Below are 22,585 nucleotides of genomic sequence, written 5' to 3'. Positions count from 1 at the left end.
GCACTGAAATCCATTTCTCAAAAGAGCAAAAAGATTTTGTTATATTCAATTTTGAAATCTGACATGGGGCTAGACATATTGTCAATTTTAGGAAAATGGTAAAAAAAAAAAAGATGGTAAGACAAGTTGGGTAGCTATTAATACTGAAATAACGCCATACAGGCTGCTGCCAAGGATGACAAAGTGCACCAGGTGTGTCATTTACATATGATTGTGACATGCATGCCTGGGAGTGTATAGGGATCCCTGATAACCTTTGCCCTCCAGGCAGTTGATTCTGGAGTATAACAAGTTCCAGCAAAGTGTAGCATGCAGAATGATAACAGGAGAACTGCTAGCACTGTACTTTTATCATTCAGGATATGAAGTGAAGAAAATAAAAATAAGAAATTGCTTCTAATCATGGAAAGGGAAAGTAAAATATAATAACTATAACTGATGTACACAAAGAAAGTCAGACTTCAGTTGGAAGGTCTCACATGTAGTAACTTACCCAGTTTCTTGACTGAAGTGAAAGAGACTTGTTTCTGACTGATTAAGAATCTGGCTGATGGTATAAGCCCAAGAATAGTGTTGCACGCTATGTATCCTTCCACTGTGACGATCATAAACATCTGACATGACCTGGAACTTTGCGCTTCTGGGATAACACAAGGCTATCTGAATCTAGCCTCCCCTGTCACAAACATAAATTAGGTTATTATTTGCCATATCACTATTACTATTAAGAGCAAAAACCAGGATCTATCCATTTACGCCCAATTGGTCCTTCTCTTGGAATTTCATAAATGTATGCACTGTGGACTTCTGAGGCTGTAATTTTATTTTTTGAGCTTTATTTAGCTTGAGGACCAAATAATAACTCACAACACAGCTTATTCAGATTCAGCAAGAAAGCCAGCTAATAACACAGCAGAGGCCAATGCCTCATAGTATGCAGTTCATTACTCTCTGTTCTGCTAAAGTTACACAAGCATAATCACCCAGGGGTTCTAAAGCCTAATGGTAAGGTGTTTTGGTAATATCAAAATGCTGGAGGATAACTACAGATCCCTTTCAATCAACAGCAATATAAAAGCCTTATATATAATATGTGATTAGTCACAAGCACTTCATACAGAATGGGGCTGATTTATCAAAGGTCAAATGTTAGAGTTTTTTTAACCTCGAATAAACTTGAATGACACTCAAAATTCGAATAGTATCTTATTTAAGAAGAAACGAATATCTAAAGCTCGAAAAAAATATTACCGTCTTGAAGACTCGAATCAAATTTGAATCAAATTCAATTAAACTCAAATTGAGTTTTTTCTCTGAAAAAAACTTGAATGTCTGGAAGGCTATTAAAGGGATACTGTCATGGGAAAAAAAAATTTTTTTTCAAAATGAATCAGTTAATAGTGCTGCTCCAGCAAATTCTGCACTGAAATCCATTTCTCAAAAGAGCAAACAATTTTTTTTATATTCAATTTTTTTTTTAGATATTGTCAATTTCCCAGCTGCCCCAAGTCATGTGACTTGTACTCTGATAAACTTCAATCACTCTTTACTGCAAGTTGGAGTGATATCACCCCCCCCAGCAGCCAAACAAAAGAACAATGGGAAGGTAACCAGATAACAGCTCCCTAACACAAGATAACAGCTGCCTGGTAGATCTAAAGCTGGCCATAGACGCAAAGATCTGATCGTACGAATCGAGTATTCGTACGATTTTCGGACCGTGCGTGGAGAGTCCCGTCATTTTTCATCCGGCAGAGATCGGTCGTTTGGTCGATCAGACAGGTTAGAAAATTTCTGTCGGCTGCCGATAATATCTCTGCGTGTATTGGCGATCGTACGATTTTCAGTGGGAGACTGTCACTAGCTTTGGTTGGACATAGATATCGTACGATTGCTGTCAGGGGCAGAACATTGCTGATCTGTTCTTTAACTAATCTGACTGGTAAAGGTGGTCATAGACGTAACAATTACGATCTTGGCTGAATCGGCAGATATACAGGTAGATATACGGGAAGAAACAATAGAATTCTACCTGTATCTGACGATTCAGCACTAACAATGGGCGAAGTTTGGGTCCCTTCAAAGGCACCCGATCAAAATTTTCCGTCCAGCCCGATCGACGAGCCGACCGATATCCAAGTCTTCTGCCGATATCGGTCGGCTCTTTTTCCACCATACACGCAACGAATATCGGACGAAAATTTGTTTCGTACGATATTATCTGTGCATCTATGGCCACCTTTAGACTTTGATCTGAATGGTTAGTGGCAGGTCGGGAGATGGGAAAGTCCGATCGAACGATCGGATCTTTGCATCTATGGCCAGCTTTAGAACAACACTCAATAGTAAAAACCCATGTCCCACTGAGACACATTCAGTTACATTGAGAAGGAAAAACAGCAGCCTGCCAGAAAGCATTTCTCTCCTAAAGTGCAGGCACAAGTCACATGACCAGGGGCAGCTGGGAAATTGACAAAATGTCTAGCCCCATGTCAGATTTCAAAATTGAATATAAAAAAAATCTGTTTGCTCTTTTGAGAAATGGATTTCAGTGCAGAAGTCTGCTGGAGTAGTACTATTAACTGTGCATTATGAAAAAACATGTTTTCCATGACAGTATCCCTTTTACATCATCAAATGGGTCACTGGACCTCGCCATTGACTTCTAAATGAACTTGGCAGGTTTTAGGTGGTGAATAGTTGAATTTGAGTTGTTCCCAGGGACCAGGTATGATAAATCTCAAATTCAAATTTGTATTTTGTTTTTGTTTTGACCAAAAATCCAAGTACTATTTGGATTTGCTTTTTGAGCATTTTTTTTATCTCTATGGTAGCTTGTAGACCTACAGCAGCCTGCAAAATCTACAGTATCTCACAAAATCTATTCAGTTATGATCAGCCTTTTTTGTGCCATTCTGGAAATAAGGGAAACAATGTTAGAACAGGTTGATATATTTGTGGGACTTTAAAGAGCACCAGGGGAGCTCCAAAAGTTGCAAGCCAGCACTCTAGAAATGTGCTATACTACTCTTTCCATGCAATGGTTTGATTATTTAACATACCACATTTGTGGGCCAGAATATATTTAAAATGATGACGTAATATATAGCTCTTAAACATGCTGGGAGCTGTAAAATCCACATCTGGCCACTGGGCATCTAAATGGATGACCCCATAATGGTGACATTAACTGCCTCTTAACCCTGTTTGGCTACAACACATTTTACAAGTCAGAGAAATTTAATTTGCCTGGTAGAACTCAAGTTGATGATGGCAGTGTGTGTTTAGGTGACAGGTTAGCCTGATGGAATGCCTAACATACAGCACATTTCCATGTGAGATCTGCTTCAAACTGCTTCACTGTAGTAGTCAGAGCCCAAGAGCGCAGTAGTCAGAGCCCAGGAGCACGCAAGGTTAAGAATCCAAGTGCAGGACAGCCAAAAAAAGAAAATTCCTAAATCTAAGAGACATTCCAAAGCTGCAAGGGAGCCAGACCTTAAATGTTCCCCTTCTTCTTCGGTCAACTCTTAATTATCGTATTTATTCATATGAGGCAGGGATTTAGAGTGGTCAGATGAAAAAAATCAGTCTTTGTTTAAAAGTATTTTTCTAAAACTCATTTTAGGCAGCAGTTCTAAAGCACGGCAAGAACAAGATGCTTCTTTCCTCCTGAGCTTTGTCTGCTTTGCTAAGAGGGCACCCCCTGGACTCTAAACATATTGAGGTCATTTCTCAAACAATCCTGTGAAAAAGACAGTATTATTTTAGAGAGCCCAGGATGCCTAACTTGCCCTCCTATAGTTTTTGTTCCTCGGCAGGGATTAAGTTAGGAAAGAGGGGGCCTTGAGCAATGCAAGTAGATTGGGGCACCAGTTTAAAAACAAATTCAAGGATTTCTGAACTTCTAAACTATATATAAAAACCCTGAAAAAGCCAATTTTATAAAGCACCCCCTGGGACTCCAGTTGTTAACATTGTCTTCCTGTTCCATTTAGACAGTTCTTTAAAACACACTGGCCCCACTGCCTACACCGAGTCACAGGCAGCTGCCCCGTTGACTTCTCCTTTAGGAGGTAGATCATTTCTTTTTTAAGTTACCCCATTTTTTATACATGTATATGTATGTATAGTAGGTGGGAACACAAGGATGTTGATAATTCTAACACAGGAGCGCCCGTACTTTACTAACGCAAGGTCAACTTTTAGTGATGTTTTCCCATTATGATCTACATCTAAAAAAAGCATTGTTAGCATTCTGTTCCATGGAAAATATTACTTAAATATTGATTTATGAGAAAATGTATATTGCTACATTTAACAAACAATTATTTCTTATGTAACCATAACATAATAAATATCTGAATGAAAAGCATGAAATAGAAGGGTAATTTAGACAAGCTGTTTGTTGACAGTGTCTTGAGATCTACTGATCATCAGCTAAAGGTCTACTGGTAGATTCAGATCTGCCTTTTGGGCACCCCTGTTATAACATAATCCTTAATTTTCACAGTGATGCTAAATATAGAGAGTTAGTCTTCCACAGAGCTTACAATCTAAAATGATTTGCCCTTGGCTTTCCCTAAGGCTAGGGAATTGAACACATTACAAAGATTAATCCATTAAACCGTCCTATTGTTTCGGAGTTGCTACATACTGCATTTTTTTCACACAAACACAATCATGTAACATATCTGTACACACACTAAAGTATATGATAAAAAGGACACCCATTCCTATTCACCAGAATACAAAACACATACAGAACTTATCAAGGCTATGAAAACATCAATATAATTTCACAGAATAACTTTAAACTGTATTTGTACTGCAGTAAAAAACACAGTAGAAGCAGCTGCTTGCCAAGTAATGAGGTTTTTGAACATAAATAAACTGCAACAGCAATATTAACAAAGCTCTTGTAGACTAAGCGTAAATCCCTTCTGGTAAAAATGCCAGTAGACTCATGCAAGTTAAGCCAACTGAGCCATGCACAAAGAAACCATATCTGGTTGCCACTGCATGGCATATCCAAGCTTTGTTCAACCTTATTTGTCTGCAGCAGTACCATCAAGCAATCACATCCCATCCAACTAGAATATTTTCAGTGTATCCATGTGAATAACAATTTGTTTTTGAAAAAGTTTTGGCAGTGGTAGCATTTGCTTATGAGTTGTGCTGGAGCAGGGAGTTCTGGCAGTTATCAAAAATGACAGAGAACAAAGCATCATCGTCTGGAAGCCATTCAAACTCATGGCCTCGATGACAGCCTTGATTAAAGACTTCTGAATCCATCATGTTAACTATAAGACAGGGACATCTTGTATATAAATACTGCCAGTCACGTGCAACCAGCGACGGCTGAAAACAGTCAGGCAAACTTGTGACAAGCTCATGTTCTGCACGTGGCTAAACAAAATAAAACGCATCCCTTTCCAATAATATATATACAGTATGTAAGCACCTGTACTAACTAACAGTGTTCAGCACCATATAAGGTTCCAGATGGTTGACCCAAGTGAAAGTACGTCACTAGCAGTGGGAGAGTGAGCCATATTAGCAGTTGTTTTAGCCTGTCTAAATATATGACTGATGTGATTTTGAGCTGCTCTTCAGTGTTTGTGATTTGTGGACCTGTCAACACTACCGGGGTTATTTATTAAAGTCCGAATGCCAAAAACCCGGAAAAAAAAATTGTTTGTTTTTTTACTATAAATTCCGAATTTTTAGTGTAAAAAAAAAACCTTGAATTTTTCGGGATTTATTATACCCAGAGGATGGAAAAAAGTCAGAAGGAAAAAAATTTTTGAAAAAACTCTGCAATTTTTACGTATTTAATGCCCGAAAACCACAAATCCTTCAGATTATTGTATGTAACCAAAAGCAGATAACGATATCTTCCATTTGTAAACAGGAAAACGGCCATTGACTTCTACATGACCTCGGCAGGTTTGAGATGGAGTACATTAATAAATAACCCCCTTAATGTGTGGGGTGTTCAGGACATGTGATGTCAATTAACATTAGCCTTTAATAATTTCTTATCCAGAAACATTTAGAGCCAATACAGGGCTGCAGAGCCACAGAGCCCATTCCAAGTTAAATAATGAAACATAGTAAAATAATGTTAAAAAACGAATTTTGCTTTGCTTTGAAACCTACAAATGCAAGGGGGAGAAAGTAGAAGCTAAAGAATGCAAGGCAAAGAGAAAAGTACATATTACTGTTTTTTTTTATGGGGAATTACTTCCACGCTCTATTTACTAAGCAGGGAAATTGGCAAGCAACCTGAAAGATGTTTTAATGTCAAAAATCAATTCGGCAATTTACAAATGGAAATTTGCAAGCTTAACTGTGCATATTAAACTAAAAATGATCTAAATTGGCAAGGAACATTGGCAAAGGGAGAATCTGAACTCATAGAATGTACTGACTGCTACACGGACTGGCGAGAGAGACAGTGCAAGCAAAAGAAATGCACATGGCAGAAATAAACCTTCTATTATACAGGAAAAAGTATGGCTACCCTTATTTAATTTTTATGTAGAGGAACTGCCCTCCCTGGATATAGGGCTCAAAACAGTATATTAAAATAAAGGACCAGCCTGACGGTTAGCGAGAGGGTTTATCCAGATTTGCGTCATGAATACTCCTGCAGTAGGTATGTTAAGGATCAAAATGCTTTCAGATATCTGCATTATAAGTAGGACCTGAGAACTTCAGCTTTAAATAGGTAAGACAGCACCACACTCTAAACAGAGTCTTATACTGATGATAACCACGGTTGGGATCATGTACCATGACCCTAGACAGAACTGCACAATTGTGCCTGTTAGCGTTTGTTCAAGAAGCACGGATACCGGGTTTCAATTGTATTCTGCACCATGAGCCAGATTAAAAACCCAGCAAGAAGCAGAGTGCAGTGCTGGCAGGCAAAGGGCAGCTCTATCCTAACTGCCTGGACCTGTGCCGGCTGATGCTATTAGCCCGGCAAAGTGCAAAAAAATGTCTTCTTTATCTCAAATGACTGCCCATCTTGTAAAGCAGGGTTATCAAACAATGTCAATGGCCACATATGTGTAGTAAACAATCCATTTGTGCAATCCATGGAAAAAGTTGAGTGATTTCTTATAAGGCATAATGCACATCAAAAATGAGGATAATAGCTGTAAGGATGCGCCAAATGCACTTTTTTTGTGATTTGGACTAATAAAGTATTCATGAACTGAACAGAACAGAATCATGAACTGAATTTGGACCATAAGGTTTATATGCAAAGTAGGGTATGAAAGAGAGGAATCTGTGTGCTGAACAAATGTTGCAGTTTCTATAATGATGTGTCCTAAAGTCACATGATTTGGTTCAACCAGGAACTGGATTCAGTGCATCATTAATTAGGAGCGATGTCCACTCTGGCATTGTTACTTTATACAGTCATGCTTATGTCTCTCAGTAACTTCTAATATTCTTATCGTTTACATTACCTCATATTGAATAAACATGTTTAGAAATATACATGACAGGAATGTTAAACAGAAGCAAATTACTGTGGGTGTAATGCAAGGTACACTATAGCCTCGGGCTAAGCACTGAGACAAAGGCACACACACTTAATATAATACATTAAGACAGTATGGGGGGGGGGGGGCGTAAATAAGTGAAATCCACCCTACACAGGAATGCAACCTGCTATTGTCGTCAGAGCAAACTGATTTTGAAACATAAAAGGCAGGTGTTTAATATTCCACGTCAGTACTCTGTGCATTCCTCAGTCACATTTAAATTAAACATATGGGCTTCCCTTTTCTTTTTATTACAATGCATGTGACATGTAGGGGCTACTGACGTATGTGCAATCTGCAGCCCTCACCTGCAGGGAGTTGCAGTTTAACAACAGCTGGAGGAGAGACTGCACATCATTGAACTGATATTTTAATGGCCAGAGAAAATTGTTGATATGACTCTACAGCAAACAGAGGCACTGTATAATGAGCAGTTTAGATGTGGTTCAATGTTAAGGTTGCTGTGTTTCTATTCTATAAAATACATAATTAAAGCATAGGATGCTATTGGCTTATATGATGCACAGTATAGAACATAATGACACAGAGATGTCAATTATCCTTAGAAGTAAATAGTTACAAGAACATTCACTAATCTTGGTTTCTCTTGATGGTATTAAAGTACAATTACGATCTTTCCCGTGACCATTGATCGTTCTTTTTCACCATTAACTGTTAGAGCTGAATCGTCAGATATACAGATAGAAACAATAGAATTGTACCTGTATCAGATGATTCAGCACTAACAGTGGCCGATGTTCGGGTGCCCTTTAAAGATGTCCGATCAAATTTTTTCGGCTTCCCCAGATCGACAAGCAGGGCTGCATTGAAACAGCGGGCACCCCTAGGCCTGCTGTCATTTGTCTCCCCTGTCCCATCCCTTTTATTCCCACAAATTTTCATCATCAGGACCGGAGCAATGAAGATTGGCGCATCGTATCTCCTGCTCATCCCCAGTATTTCTGAACCAATGTGGGTGTGGTTGGGCAGCATGCCACCCCCTACAATCCTGCCACCCTAGGCCAGGGCCTTGGTGGCTCTCCACAAATCCAGGCCTGTCGATAAGCTGACCAATATCCAAGTCTTCTGATGATATCAGTCGGCTTGTCTCCCGCCATAGACACAATGAATATCGTATGAAACAAAGTTAGAATTCCAGACACAATTTAATAACGCTCTCAGGTTTGTAATGGAAATAACGTCTGGCCAATTTATCAGGGGCTGCTGCCGCCTGAGGCAGCAGCCCCAATGCCGCCCCTCCTCCTGCTCCGCTCCTCTAACTTCTAGCGTCGGAGCGGGTGGAGGAGGGGCCGCATCGCTAGTGCAGTGAGCGCTATTGCACTCACTGCAATAGCGGAGCCTAGAAGAGCCGAATTTCCATTTTAAAAAACGGGAATTCGTCTCTTAAAGTTACCAGAGGCGGCTTTTTGCCGCCCTTGGTAACTGGCCGATCCGTGCCGCCTGAGGCAAGATTCTCACCTTGCCTCATGGCCGGAGCGGCCCTGGGGATGATGAAAATCTAAAGCCTGTTTTCCTTTACACTGGATAGTGACTTATAAACACTTTTTTATTTTTTGCTGTAGCAACAGATTTGAAGAATGATATATTATCTACTGACTCTGTATTAATGAGCAAAGATATAACGTCACAGCACAGGTCGACTCTCACACTTAGTTCAACAGTGCTGTGGTGCAATCTCCATATACTGTAATGTTTATATGCATTATTATCATGTCTAATCAGGCAGTAAGGTATATACAGCTTTGTACATTGTACATTTTGACACAATCCAACTTTAATGCCTGAGTTGCTGGGAGGTTACGTAATGCCTAAGGCCACAAGGGACTGACGCAGACAATATTGCCAAATTCTCTCACTCACAGGCCTATACAAAGCAACTATCTTTATTAACATATTCAAAGCTGTATTTGCTATCTTGGCACAAGAAGTCCTGTGCCTTGGGTAGCAGCTTTAAGGGTGCCCTACAGAGCAAAAAATTCAAAATCAAAATTTAAAAAAAAGAACCCCCCCCAATGGACACTTTCAGCTAAATACAGCAGGAGAACTAAGGGGCAGGGGGTACACATGTCTTTGTGATAGTAATGAGAAGGGCACATTTCGGGTCTGGAAACCTAAATACAGCTCTCAATATGAACATAAAATGCTTCAAACCACACATGCTACACAAGGATACAAGTTCCAGCTGTATCAAAACAACTTCTCTGCATCGCCAAACACAGTCGTTGAAGCTTGTAGTTTAACAACAATAAAAGGCAGTGCAGTTGTGGCAACAAAACTTTTGCATTAAAAAAGCCATTTTTTGTGTCTAAATCCGCTCCTTGGCCTACCTGCCTAAATAAATCATTCAGTTCCATCGTGGCACGGTAAGGCATCCAGGTAACAGATCAGATAATTATCTGCCCTTCCTACAAAGGTGTCAGGATATCCAGTAACTGAGCTGTCCAAGTAATGGAAGATCGACACTTTATCACCGTCAAAGTTATTTGAGCCAAACCATTGTCCAGAATGACCGAAAAATACCTTCAGCCCAACCTGGAGGCAAAATTCAAATGTTAACATGAGAAAAAGCAGCTACCGTATTTGGAATAAAACTGCAACACGTTTAATGAGGGAGATAGAAAAATAGTTATCAACTTACAAGACGTAAGTTTTATCTGCTGGAGATTATAGACACCAATAAGTGGAGTCTGTACAGATGTTACTCAAGATTACTGTGATTTGAGGGGCCACACACTGTGAGGAGCCAGTTCAAGTAAAAATATGTGAATTTGTGCCGGTATTACTATAACTGTGATATTTCCACTATATAGTTATATTTATGCATATTTTATTTTAGGGTTCCCTGAAAGCAAGGTTTAAGAAACACTGCGGTAGAAGCAGAACTACCTATTTAGAACCACTAGATAGTTTTATGATGAAAAAAAATCTGCACAAAGAAGCAATGCAATGACTCCTATTATATACATGCATGGAAATGATGCAGATAAAGAATGCTTTATAATAATATTATATATTTTACTTAGGGAAACACAAGAGAACAGTAAATAAACACTGTTTATAATAAAAGTACAGGTTCCCTGTAAGTAAGTGATGTTCAGGTCACACACTTAGGGGCAGATTTATCAAGGGTCGAATTTCGAATTGAAAAAAACTTTGAAATTCGAATTCAAAAAGACCATGAAGTCTTTTTTTGAGTCTAATAGGTCCATTTTCTATCAGATAGGTCAGTATTCGGCTGAATTTGAATCGTTCGAATCGAAGGTATAGCGCATTCGATCAAATTTGATTCAAAGTTTTTCCCAAAACAAAACCTTAGATAAGTCCACCAATTGATTCCAAATTGGTTCTAGGAGGTCCCCCATAGGCTAAAACAGCAATTTGGCAGGTTTTAGATGGCGAATGGTCTAAGCCAAATTTTTAAAGAGACAGTACATGATACATTTCGATATTCAAAATTCTAATTTTTTGCAAATTCTAATCAAATTTGGACTATTCCCTAGTCGAAGTACACAAAAATACCTCAAAATTAGAATGTTTTCAATTTGAAAATTCACCTCAACCTTTGATAAATCTGCCCCTTACAGTTGAGTCACAATTAGCATCTCAAGTATCACCCAAGTAGATAATAGTGTTACCATCATTGAGCAAAACAAAGTCTCGACATTGATTTTTGACTTCAGTTACCACTATGGTATTTGAGTAAAAAGCCAAAGCAAACAGAGAGTTTGACATAAAGTACAGTGTTAACATGTTTTGTCCTGATTTTTGGCACACATTGTAAAATATTATGCATTTTCTATATGTAATTATTTTCTGCATGCAGCCACTGAGTGACAGATTTCTGTGCAGCCAGTGTGGCTGGAGGCTAAATCTCGCTAATCCAATTTGTCAACAATGAGATTCAGGCCGTTTGGTTGAGGTGTCCAATATGAATATAGAAAGATACTCTGTTTCACAAATCTGTTTGTTTGAATCTTAATGTACATGTGTCCTTGCACTAAAGGGTTAAAACGTTAACAGGTAATCCATAGGTGCACCCGATAACTGGTACAGAAAATATCTCTATACCTAATCTGCTTGCAGAACAGAAATCTATGGCAGTTTGGGGTTATTAAAACTTTGAAGGGCCAGATCCAGCCCAAAGGCCTCCAATTGGACAACTCTATCCTAGACATATGAGAACACAAGCCTTAGCTTATTATGTTACATACACATTAATGTTGTTTCTTTTCAGCCAGACCATGGATGTTTCCTTTTCCTCTTCTGATGAGCATATTCAGTATATAACTGTTATTCTAATCAGCATAGTGGGGTCCATGTCAAAACAACCACTCTCGTTGGCAGGAAAGATTGTTAATAATATATTTCTTTATGCCAAGCAAATGTATGTTCTCCATGATAGGAGAAGTGGTTTAATAAAACTGAAAACTGGTGGGAGACATCTTCTGCCGATACTGGGCTACACTACAAAAGCAGAGTAAACAGAGAGTAAAGTCTCAGTCAATAACTAATTCAGCTTTGGTACAGAAGACTACTCATACAGTACAAGATCAGGACACTAAAAAGGTCTGCATTACAGATTGTGATGATGTCAGTCAAACTCACTGATCTAATTGTAAGAAGTTTGGTAGGAACAAATAAGTGACGGTTTCCTGCATGAGTCCCAAAAGATGCATAAGGCCAACTGATAGCTATAAACTGCAAAAATAGGTTCCCATTTTCTGATCACGTATACTACTTTAATTTAAACAAAAATTAAAAGAAAGTGGTGTCAAACACGTGGTCTGGCAGCCATTATCAAAGACACCGCCATTGGCGAATAGACTGTTTACTTCTCTTTTCTTGCATTCTGAATATGGAGTCTATTCTGAAAACTGATTCTAATTGGCAATGCAAATGCTTGGTTTCTGCTACACAGTGGGAATGGAATAAGTGACCAAGAGGTTGTTTATAAAGTGTAAATAATAAGCATATTAACTAAAATGAATAATTTTGACTCTTTCAGTGCTTTGGTAATCCTCCAAATTAATTTCACTCATATTCCTCTCCATCTTGACCAGGGACATGTTATTCTGTGGAGTTATCTGGCAAGAATTTTTCAAGGAGAATCCAATAGCACTCACAGGTCTGTCCAGAGCAGGAAAAAATTTCTTGAAAGTGCACTTCAGGAGCCCGACAGGCCCATCATATATTTGGAACCCTCGAACTGGGAAGGTCCTTTAAGGAAATATTTATCCCTTCAGTTACATGGCAGAACAAAATATTAAAGGAAACTAACCATAACACTTGAGGGTTTTTTTTCATTAAAAAAAATAAATAAATAAAAAACAGATTTATTATGCCCTGAAGCTGCTAAAAGTCTGAATCCAAAAATACTCCACCTAAAACCTTTCGAATTCACGCAATAGTCAATGGCAGCTGTCCCTTTAACCATTAGAAGATGTTTTTAAGCTTCAAGAATTTTGGGAGTTTTGGGGTGTTTGACGTGGTTTTGGATTCAAGGTTTTTTAAGCCTATAAATTTGAAAAATTCTATGTATTTTAGCATATAAATACAACAAATTTGAGATATTTATTAACTAGAAATAATTTTAGTAAATATTCCCCATTATGTCAGTCATAGATAGCCTTAGATTGATTCTGCTTAGTACTTGCTATGCTTGCTTTAAAAATATTTAATCTGTTACTCTCCAGGAGTTAAACAATAAAATTTCCAGCATCTAAAAAGTCATAAACAATCTTATCAGTAAGACAACATTCAGCCCCCCAACTGTCATTGGAATGCTGGGAAATTCAACCCTTGATAAATATGCCCCTTAAAGATATGTTGCACTGGCAAAAAAGATTTTCAAACATGCTTGATCGACAAAGCACTGAAATGCATTGCACATAGATAACTATAGTCACTCACCTGGCATTATCCACTGTCAAATATTCCCTTGGATTCTCAGCAATTGCAATTGGCATTGCCATTGAATAATTCGGCCTTCAGGATCACAAACAAAGGCAGACAAAGGCCAGAGGGAACTCGGTGGAATATGAACCATATGCCAACATCCTGCAAATAGAGCAAAGGTGTGAGTGACTGCACTTTTTCTCACTATGAATACTTTGTTTCAGGAAATTTGTTTCATGACATGCCTATGACTAAGAAAGTGTTTGGTGCATGAAACACAAGGACTTGCTAGGTGACACAGGGTGACCCAAGAGCTGAACACAAGCCTCCCTTAGTGCAGCAATTTAGCTTTTGCCATTTAAATGAATTCATATGACTAAACAGAACTTGGTGCAAAGAAAAATGGTTCATGTTGTAGGTGCCTAAAAGAAATTGATCTTACCTGAGCTCCTCCTGCAGCATTTCCAATTAAATTGTCATTAGGGTTTGCAATCCAAAAAGTGCTGACAGCCCTAAGCAGAGATAAAAAATATATACATTATTATATTATTACATTTATACAGAATAAAGAAAAAAACAAACTGATAAATTATTTCATGACATGAATACTCACATGCAGTCAGTGCTCGGCACAGGAATATAAACTCCATAGACATAATCTCGAATAGCAAGACACATGGCTTCATTTCGGTCTGTGGGCAAGATGTTCCCAGCCTTTGTTAGCAATCCGAGGGTTATGATAAAATGTATTTCTTTGTTCAACACCATCCTCTAGGAAAAAACAGTGCCCCAATGTGTCATAACCAATTGTGCCTTTCACCTGCAGCCAAAGAAAAATATTTCAGCTACATATTTCATTTACTTCTTGAGAAATCAAACCACTAAATATCAGTATGCCTGAAATTAACAACTCATAAGATAAGTAGATGACTTTTGACCCAGCTACTTGGTTGCACACCAAATATAACCTTTCTATGCAAGCATTTTATGCATGTAGCAATTTTATGAGACTATATGTTCTTTCTTCCCATCAAACTGATCTCAGTAAAGCCCTGGGAGAGATTGTTGGGTCAAGCACTTAACCCACTGCCAAACTACGCCTCTGCATAAATATTTAATATGCTACAGACCTTATAGTAAAGAACATTATTTCTGTCAAGTTGGTCTGTTCTTTCATATTCTTATGGAGACATTAAACAAGTACCTGCTGCACTGTGCCTGATGTCTACTGAACTAAAACTTCTACTATTTTTCCAATCCCAGGAATTGTAGCTCTTCAAGAACTTGCTTGCTTGCTTTGAATCAAGCATGCTCCACAAACAAATATAACAGCAGCACCCTTAGTACTTCTTTAATGTGGAAAATGATAGCCTTAAGCTGACCATACATAGGTCGATTAAAGCTACAGACTCTGGACGGCGCTGGCAGTTGATAGGCATGTGTATAGTGCCAGTCAACGGATCTACCCAACTGTTCATTTGGAGACAGATGTTTCATGGATATGCCCACCTTGAGGGATTTATAAGCGCAAGATTAGGGACGGGCAAATTTTTTCGCCTTGTTCCGCCTTGTGCCTTGTGCACTCAATCTGGATCTACAAATAAAAACTGGTCCTCTGAGACTACTCCCTTAACTGAGCCAATGATCAATTGCTAATGGAAGTTGGGTGGTTGCATGTGATCATTTGAATTCCTGGATTCACATTAAAAAATGTTGTGAATCTCAGCAGAAGAAAAGTTGGACTTAAAGAATGGTTTTAACTAAATACTGTATATGCTGGATTTCCCTCTATTTTCTTACCTCCAATTTTGACTTGATTACTCCTGCATTCAGTACAGGGAAGCAGGGAGGATTCTTCAGTCTGGTGCATTGAGTAGTCGGTACTAGAAATGACTATTCTGTTACCAGGCAACAAACTTGTAACATCATCGAGTAATGTGAGGATGATGCCCCTAGACACCGCCACTCGGAATAAATTCTGTGGAACTCCTGAAGGACGAAAGGACATGGTTGACGTTAGAATATTTTAAGGAGACTTTTATTGGCTTTTAAAAAACAGCACTTTATATATCCATGCATTTATTATAGATATACATTTCTTTTTCAGGTACATGACATCTGGTTATTTCGATATATCAGTGACCTAGAAGACTGACGTCATTTGGTGATGTTAAGATACATTAACACTACTGGCCAAGTTTGTCAGCTAGCAGGGCAACTAGCTCATCGACCCATGCTCTACAGCAGGGATCCCCAACCTTTAGAACCCGTGAGCAATATTCAGAAGTAAAAGGAGTTGGGGAGCAACACAAGCATGAGCAATGTTCCTGGGATGCCAAATAAAGACTGTGATTGGCCATTTAGTAGTCCCTATGTGGCTAGGCAACCTACATTGAGGCTCTGTTTGGCAGCACACTTGGTTTTTATACAACTAAAACTTTCCTCCAAGCCAGAAATTCGAAATAAGCACCCGCTTTGAGGCCACTGGGAGCAACATCCAAGGGGTTGGAAAGCAACATGTTGCTCACGGGCTACTGGTTGGGGATCACTGCTCTACAGTGACACTTAAAACTTTAACTGTATGTGACAGTATGGCAAATGTACCCCTTCCCAGCTGTATGGATGCAACAAAGATACATTTGATCTAATGCTGGTTGATCTGATGTGGCATTGCTGTTTATTTAAATATTAGATACATGAGAGCCTGCAGGTACATTAAGGGCTGTAAGCAAAATAATGCCACCCTTAAAGCCTCATGAAAAAAGGGCTGGGCCTAGAGCTCTGCTACTACACTGTGCCCTGGATTAAATATTTGTTGTAAGGATCAAAAGAGCCCTGTTCTTAACACGTGACATAGGCAGATGGCAAATACTTAGCTCCCTAGTGTCTTTCATCCACTGTCAATCCCAATTTGCATGTCCTTAAAGGGGAATTTCACACAAACATAATTTAAGCCTTTTGAAAATTAAACATAATTTCAAGCAACTTTGCAATATACATCAATAAAAAAATATGCAGACCTTTTATGCTTCCCTGCTGATCTGTCTGACTACTTTGCATCAGCAGCCATCTGTCCTCAACCTGCATTCTTCAAACCCCACAATTCCCTGCACACGTGATTTCAATAAAGAACAGAACATTACAGTGCAATGCATTGTGGGTTATGTAGTTCCTGCATGCTGTCTGTAAGCTATGGCGAAGTTGTTACAATTTGTAACATCATCAGTGTTTAGTCCCTCCTCCCTTGCCAGGATTACAAATGATGCAGAAAGAGAAGAACTGGTAAACAGCTGGATTTCAGCATATAAAATGGCCTTTATTCATACTTTTTGAAGAAACAGGTAACTGTGATGGGTATATTAGGGGGTTTCTGTGTTTTATCAAATTTTGGTTTGGAAGCTGGAGTTCCCCTTTAATGAGGAGCAAAATCCAGGTAAAACTCATGTAGTGCCCACCTCCAACCCCAAATGTATAAGGTGCTGCCAAATGCAAGAAGCTTTGTATACAGAGATAAGTGCAACCCTTTGAGCTGCATACTAGGAATTGCAAAGAATTGTGCCTGGGGACACAATATGCAAATTGAGTTGGGAAAAGATGATGTGTCCATTTTTGTAATTTGCACCTTTCACCAATTTTGTAAGTGAACCTGACCCTTTACGCTGCTAACTGACTGCATCTGACTTTGTAAGATCATGTGGCATAGGTCATTATATGTTGAAACTGACAACTAATTTCAATATTGCAAGAAATGAAATGCATAGCATTGAGTATATCTTGTACAGAGTGTGATCCAAAATGGGATGGTATAAATGCAGAATGCAAAACAGTAATAAACAACTATCCTAGTTATTAAGTGCAGGGGCTGCTGATGTCCAATGATCAGAGAATCCCCAGCACCACCTGAAAAATGCAAAGAAAGCTCCTGGTCACTTTTTTTTTGCTCATTATCCATTTACTAAATATTTCTGCTGCAGTGTTCATGCTTAGAAAAAAAATTGATTAAAAAGATGTACCTTTAATCCAGCCGCTGTAAGCAGTTACAGTAAAGTGAAGTCCAGAGTATGTCTGGAATTCCCTTGTGGCAGTTGCAAGACCAGTGGTCCCATTGCTTCATATTGCTTTCTGTCCTCTGCTACCATCAACGAACCTGACAAATGCAAAGAAAGTGTGATATTACCACAACATAGAATGATTTCACAGCACCTGGTTTACATTTACAGTGTAACTTTCACTTCTTTTTTGGTCATACTCCATTTACTTAATATATTTCTGCTGCAGACCATTGGTCCCATTGCTCTCATATTGCTTTCTGTCCTCTGCTACCATGAACAAACCTTCTCCAAGCACCCCAACTAAAGCCCAGGGCTGCCTGAAACATACCAGAGACCCAGCATCAGATTATACACAGGATTTTTCATCAACTAAAGGAAGAAAAAGACATAAAACCATGACTATCTGGCCTGTAGCGATTCAGTATTGCTGCATGGGGTGTAATTATATGTAACAATGAAATAATATAATACTGTGTTAAAATGTAATTTATATACTTTATATGTAGTAATGTAATTTCTACTGGAACAGTATCTTTACAACAGTCCTAAGAGGGTGTTAGCCAATACCCTTTCCGCCCTGCCATAAAATCACCCTGTGTAAAGTGAGGCATTTCAAAGCACTGATGGGTAACACACTTAATAAAGCATCTAACCTCCTTAGAAATAATAATACAGCATTCCATCTTGCCAACAACTCCCCAAGTTCTATATGTTGCATAAGACATGAATAGCTACTCAAGCTGAGAATGTCTAACCCACAAATCATTATGAGGTATGTCACAAATAGAGGAATTCCTATCATACTTGTTATGCTTTAAACCCATTAATTACACCTAGTTAAAGAAAATATTTATAACAATATACATCTGGGTGTTAATTGTGTGATAAGGGAATGTAAACTACCTACTGATGGTATGCTGAAAAGCCCCCTCTGCATTTATAATCCTAACCAGTCAGGACCTATATCTTGGTGCTGGGCTGCTTTGTCACATTCTTGGCATTGTTTCCATACCTCCGTTTTATAAACAGACACCCAGGTACCAGTAAATTATCTGCCTCTTTCCTGCCTTCGCATCTTATCAGGAGCACAGGAGCTGTCCATGGTGGAGAAAGAAGCAGCTCCCATTCCTTACTGTTCTCTCTTCTTTTGCAACTCACAAGACTAAGGATATACAGTACACTGTTTTTATGGTCTACAGAAGGTCATCATCATCATTTACTTACAAAGTGTCAGCAAATGGCCATTTTGTGTTTTACTAAAACCTCTATATTATTCTATGTACTGCAGTTTTGCAGATTATTTGCAACATCTTGCTGTCTACCCTAACAGAGATGCATCTTGAGAAATCAATTGCAGATAAGTAATACTCTCAGATACCTATATCACATTCAGTTTATAGTGCAAAGCAAATATAATACATGTAAACTCTCACCTGGTCACACAAGAGCTCAAAAAGACAAAATACATTCAAATTCCACTTTACCTCTACTTAAATATATTGAAGCAAGTGTGATTAATGAAACACAGCTAACATTACATGCTTGAGCTAAATATGGGTTAAGCTTTTATCATTGTTATAAGTGGTGGGCTGCTATTTTTTTAAAAAAAAAAAATAAAGTTGGAGTAGATATTATTTAAAGGTATTAAATCATTTATAACAGAAACTACAATAATCAGCCTTCTCAGACAGCTGGGTGCAAAGAGCAATAGGAACAAAATATTGACATTTATCTTAATACGGCGAGACATAAAAATAAGAATAGGGAGGTAAAGATAATTCTTCCTTGGCTACTTAAAGGAAAACATGTTTTAGATGGCCCTATTCATGTTTGAGAAGTTAAAACAACTTTTCAACTGATATTCATTATTATTTTCTACAGGTTGTTTAATAATTAGAATTCCTTTTCTGACACTTTCCAACGTGCAGATGAAATTTCTGCCTTGTTATCAGGATCACTAGTCCTGGAATCCAATAAAGATACTGACTGTGAGGCAAAGATTTTATTGTTATTTGTTTTCTTTATTGCTTATATTTCTTTTTCTACCTATCTACTATTTATCCTTCATTTTGAGTTAAAAACGTCCCTTGGTTGCCAGTGTAAGTATCCCTCACAACCAGATAACCATTTAAATCAAATTTGAGAGCAGAACAGAGATATCAATAATTCAAAATCCACAATATATAAACAAATGAAGATTAGCCTTGCCTTACAATTCACCATGTCTACACCATACTAGATGGTAATTTTAAGGTGAACAACCCCTTTAAAGTGCTGCACTGCAATATTATATACCTTTAGGTGTATATAACTATAGATGTTGCTGAACTACAAATGACATCAGTCTCAGCAATACTGAAAGATTAACAAAAGCTGAAAGATGACTGGGCATCCCTTCTATAACATAACATTCTATAAAATAATATAGTGATACATAGCAAAATATTGCTAAAGAATACACATCAGGGTCTAAAATCTTTAAAATGCAGCCAAGATAGATGTAAAATGTACCTTAGGCTGTCAAGTAATTACCTGTAGCCTAAGTGAAAGATATATCTGCTGTTCAAAGCTTCTTTTAGGAATCTTCTTGTGTCAGGGATTAAACTCTTGGCTGCTGAGTCACCAACTGCTGTTGCCAGTATCTTGCCTGGACCCTGTTGAGAAAGGAACTCTTGCAGCTTTTTCCCTTCATCGAGAAACATGTGGGTCTCAAATCGATCAGCAGCTAGCACCTGCCCAGTTTCAGGGTCAATGATTCTTATATTAATGCCCCTGCAGCCCCAGTGCTTCTCCCACTTATATGGTCCATTGGGAAGTCCTCCTGGATGCAAGGTTGCATCTAACAAAGTCCAGGATAATGGTTTCCTTCCATGTAATTTCAAAATTCCTCCTGAGTCCACGCTTAAGAACTTCTTTCCAAAGTCTTCTACATCTTCACCTTCTGTAGACTTCCCATAAAGAGAGATGGTAGCATTGGATCTATATGGACATATGGACACATGTGAAGAGCTCCGCCATTTCTGATTAAAATATTCTGCGCCCTTAAAGTAATTGGCACTAGGTCATCTGCAAACACTAAAGATCCTGAATTGAAAAGACACAGAAATGTGAAGCTGAAGTATTTAGTGACAACAACAAAAATAAATATGTATTTTAACTATTATATCAGTTATTTTCATTGAAAGCGTCATTTATTTGAAACATAATTCCTGTTTTTTTTCCATTTGGTTGTTAGCAAACACAAACACAGTGTCAGGTACATGGTTTCACATCAGATATACAAATACAAGTGTAAATAAAGCTTCATATTCTTCAGAAATAAAAACACTGCTCTGGAATCCTAGGTTTGGTCTACTGATAATGGACCCCACAACATGGGGGTGCCCTGGAGCAGCTTGTGAGGTTCAGCCTATACACTATAGAAGGTAATCAGATCATATTAAAAACTGTGGACACTTCTATCAAATCCATTTACAATGGGTGCATGATTATAATCATTTAAATGCATCCAGTTTGCAATCAGTGAAGCCTAGCCATGCATTTGTTTGCAGTGTCCCGGATTTGTCAAAAAGATCTGAAAACATTAGAAATGTAGACTAATTAGGACACTGCCATAGTAAACTGCCAATGGAGAACAGATCAGTTTCATGGAAAAGGTTACCCCTGTGGTATGAACATATCTGACTGGACATATTAAACCAATATATGAAAAGTGTAATAGAATCCAAAGAAATGTTCCTATAGCAACATGAAGCACTACACTAAAGGTGACCATACACGGGCAGGTAAAGCTGCTGATATCGGTCGTTTGGACCAATTTGAAAGCTTATCTGACCGTGTATGGGGGCTTCTGACGGGTCTTCCCGATTGATATCTGGCTACGATATCGATCGGGAAGGTTTGATTTTTAACCAACCAACCCATCAGAGCACCTTGGCGTATCGTAATTCGATCGTTTGAATTACCCCCGATATAGCCATGCCGTTAGTGGCATATTGGGGAAAGATCCGCTCATTTGGGACATCTTTGAGTCTATGGCCAGTTTAAGGCTCCTATCTTCCAAATGTTCTAGGTGCTACAGTGGTTTAAAGATGGAAAATGCCACCTATCCAAGGTAAAAGGACTTACCTCCATTCTGAATGAGCAGTGAGTGGAAAGTGGCTAATGACTACAATCGCAGGGCAACACCACAATCAATAACAGCTGATCTTCTTCCATCATGCCCTGGGTGCCAAGGGATCAAATGTGGCTTCTTATCAGGGCAATTGTCTGTAAAACACATTTATCTTGACATATACTACAGGTAGCATAATAAAGCACAGACACATATATGAAGCCCATCTATTGCACACACAAGGCTGAACATACAAGCTAGATCCACCTAGAAAACCCAGACAATATTGCCATTAGCACCCAGACAGCTGTGCCAAGGGGAAGCAGACAGAATAGAGCAGCAGACAGACGCAGGCTTGGGAGTTTGCAGAGAGATCAGCCAGGGATAACAATAATAACCCACCTGTTGCCTTCAGTTTCTGCAGCTTGTGTTTGCCACTATTCCTTTTGGGCAATTATTCCGGTGATCGAGTACCAGTTGGAATAGACTGAACATATGAGTGTTATTTGCAAATACATAGAGAGAAAAAAAAATCATAATGCCAGGCTGGGGGTGAAACAGCCAAAACCAACACCCGGAGCCAATGATTTGTCTGAGAAGAAACCTGCACCCGGCTGAAATTTGCATCTGCCACATATAAACGGATTTCTGATCTGTCTGTAATGTTGTGCACCTGCATATTCAGTAGCGCTGTACAGACATGGAACGAACAAAGTGACACACACGGGAGCAAGAATCCTGCCCAAACGGGCTCACATTCTAATACAAGTAAATCGGCGCCGGTTTCCCACCTGTAGCAACCATAGCAACAAGCTAAGAAGAAGCTGCTATTTGCTGCCGTTACCATTTAATAATAATAATAATAATAATAAGGATGAGACTGGGGCACCTTGCTGCCTGGCTCTCACCCTACTCCCCATCAGAGGCAACTACTGCCCGTCAGT

General features: G+C 38.7%; 1 protein-coding gene and 1 long non-coding RNA gene across 5 annotated transcripts in view; both read right to left on the bottom strand.

The window, feature by feature from the left end:
- Positions 1 to 22,585, bottom strand: part of cemip.S (cell migration inducing hyaluronidase 1 S homeolog) — an 80,421-nt gene that overhangs the window by 57,541 nt on the left and 295 nt on the right. The window lies entirely within an intron of this gene.
- LOC121402152 lies at positions 71 to 22,584 on the bottom strand. 4 transcript variants are annotated; one of them, XR_005966620.1, is made up of 9 exons: positions 22,044 to 22,584; positions 21,656 to 21,796; positions 20,060 to 20,611; positions 17,489 to 17,622; positions 15,276 to 15,464; positions 14,089 to 14,295; positions 13,918 to 13,987; positions 13,491 to 13,637; positions 71 to 676 (listed from the first exon to the last, which is right to left on the bottom strand). It is a non-coding gene; the product is annotated as an uncharacterized LOC121402152 (long non-coding RNA). The 4 variants fall into 4 exon arrangements; XR_005966619.1 differs by having other exon boundaries at positions 21,656 to 22,584; XR_005966622.1 differs by having other exon boundaries at positions 20,060 to 20,506; positions 21,656 to 22,584.

This window comes from Xenopus laevis, chromosome 3S (genome assembly GCF_017654675.1).
Source record: "Xenopus laevis strain J_2021 chromosome 3S, Xenopus_laevis_v10.1, whole genome shotgun sequence".
Taxonomy (NCBI): domain Eukaryota; kingdom Metazoa; phylum Chordata; class Amphibia; order Anura; family Pipidae; genus Xenopus; species Xenopus laevis.
Note: the sequence above shows the minus strand (reverse complement) of the source record. Positions and strands in the feature narration are given on the sequence as shown.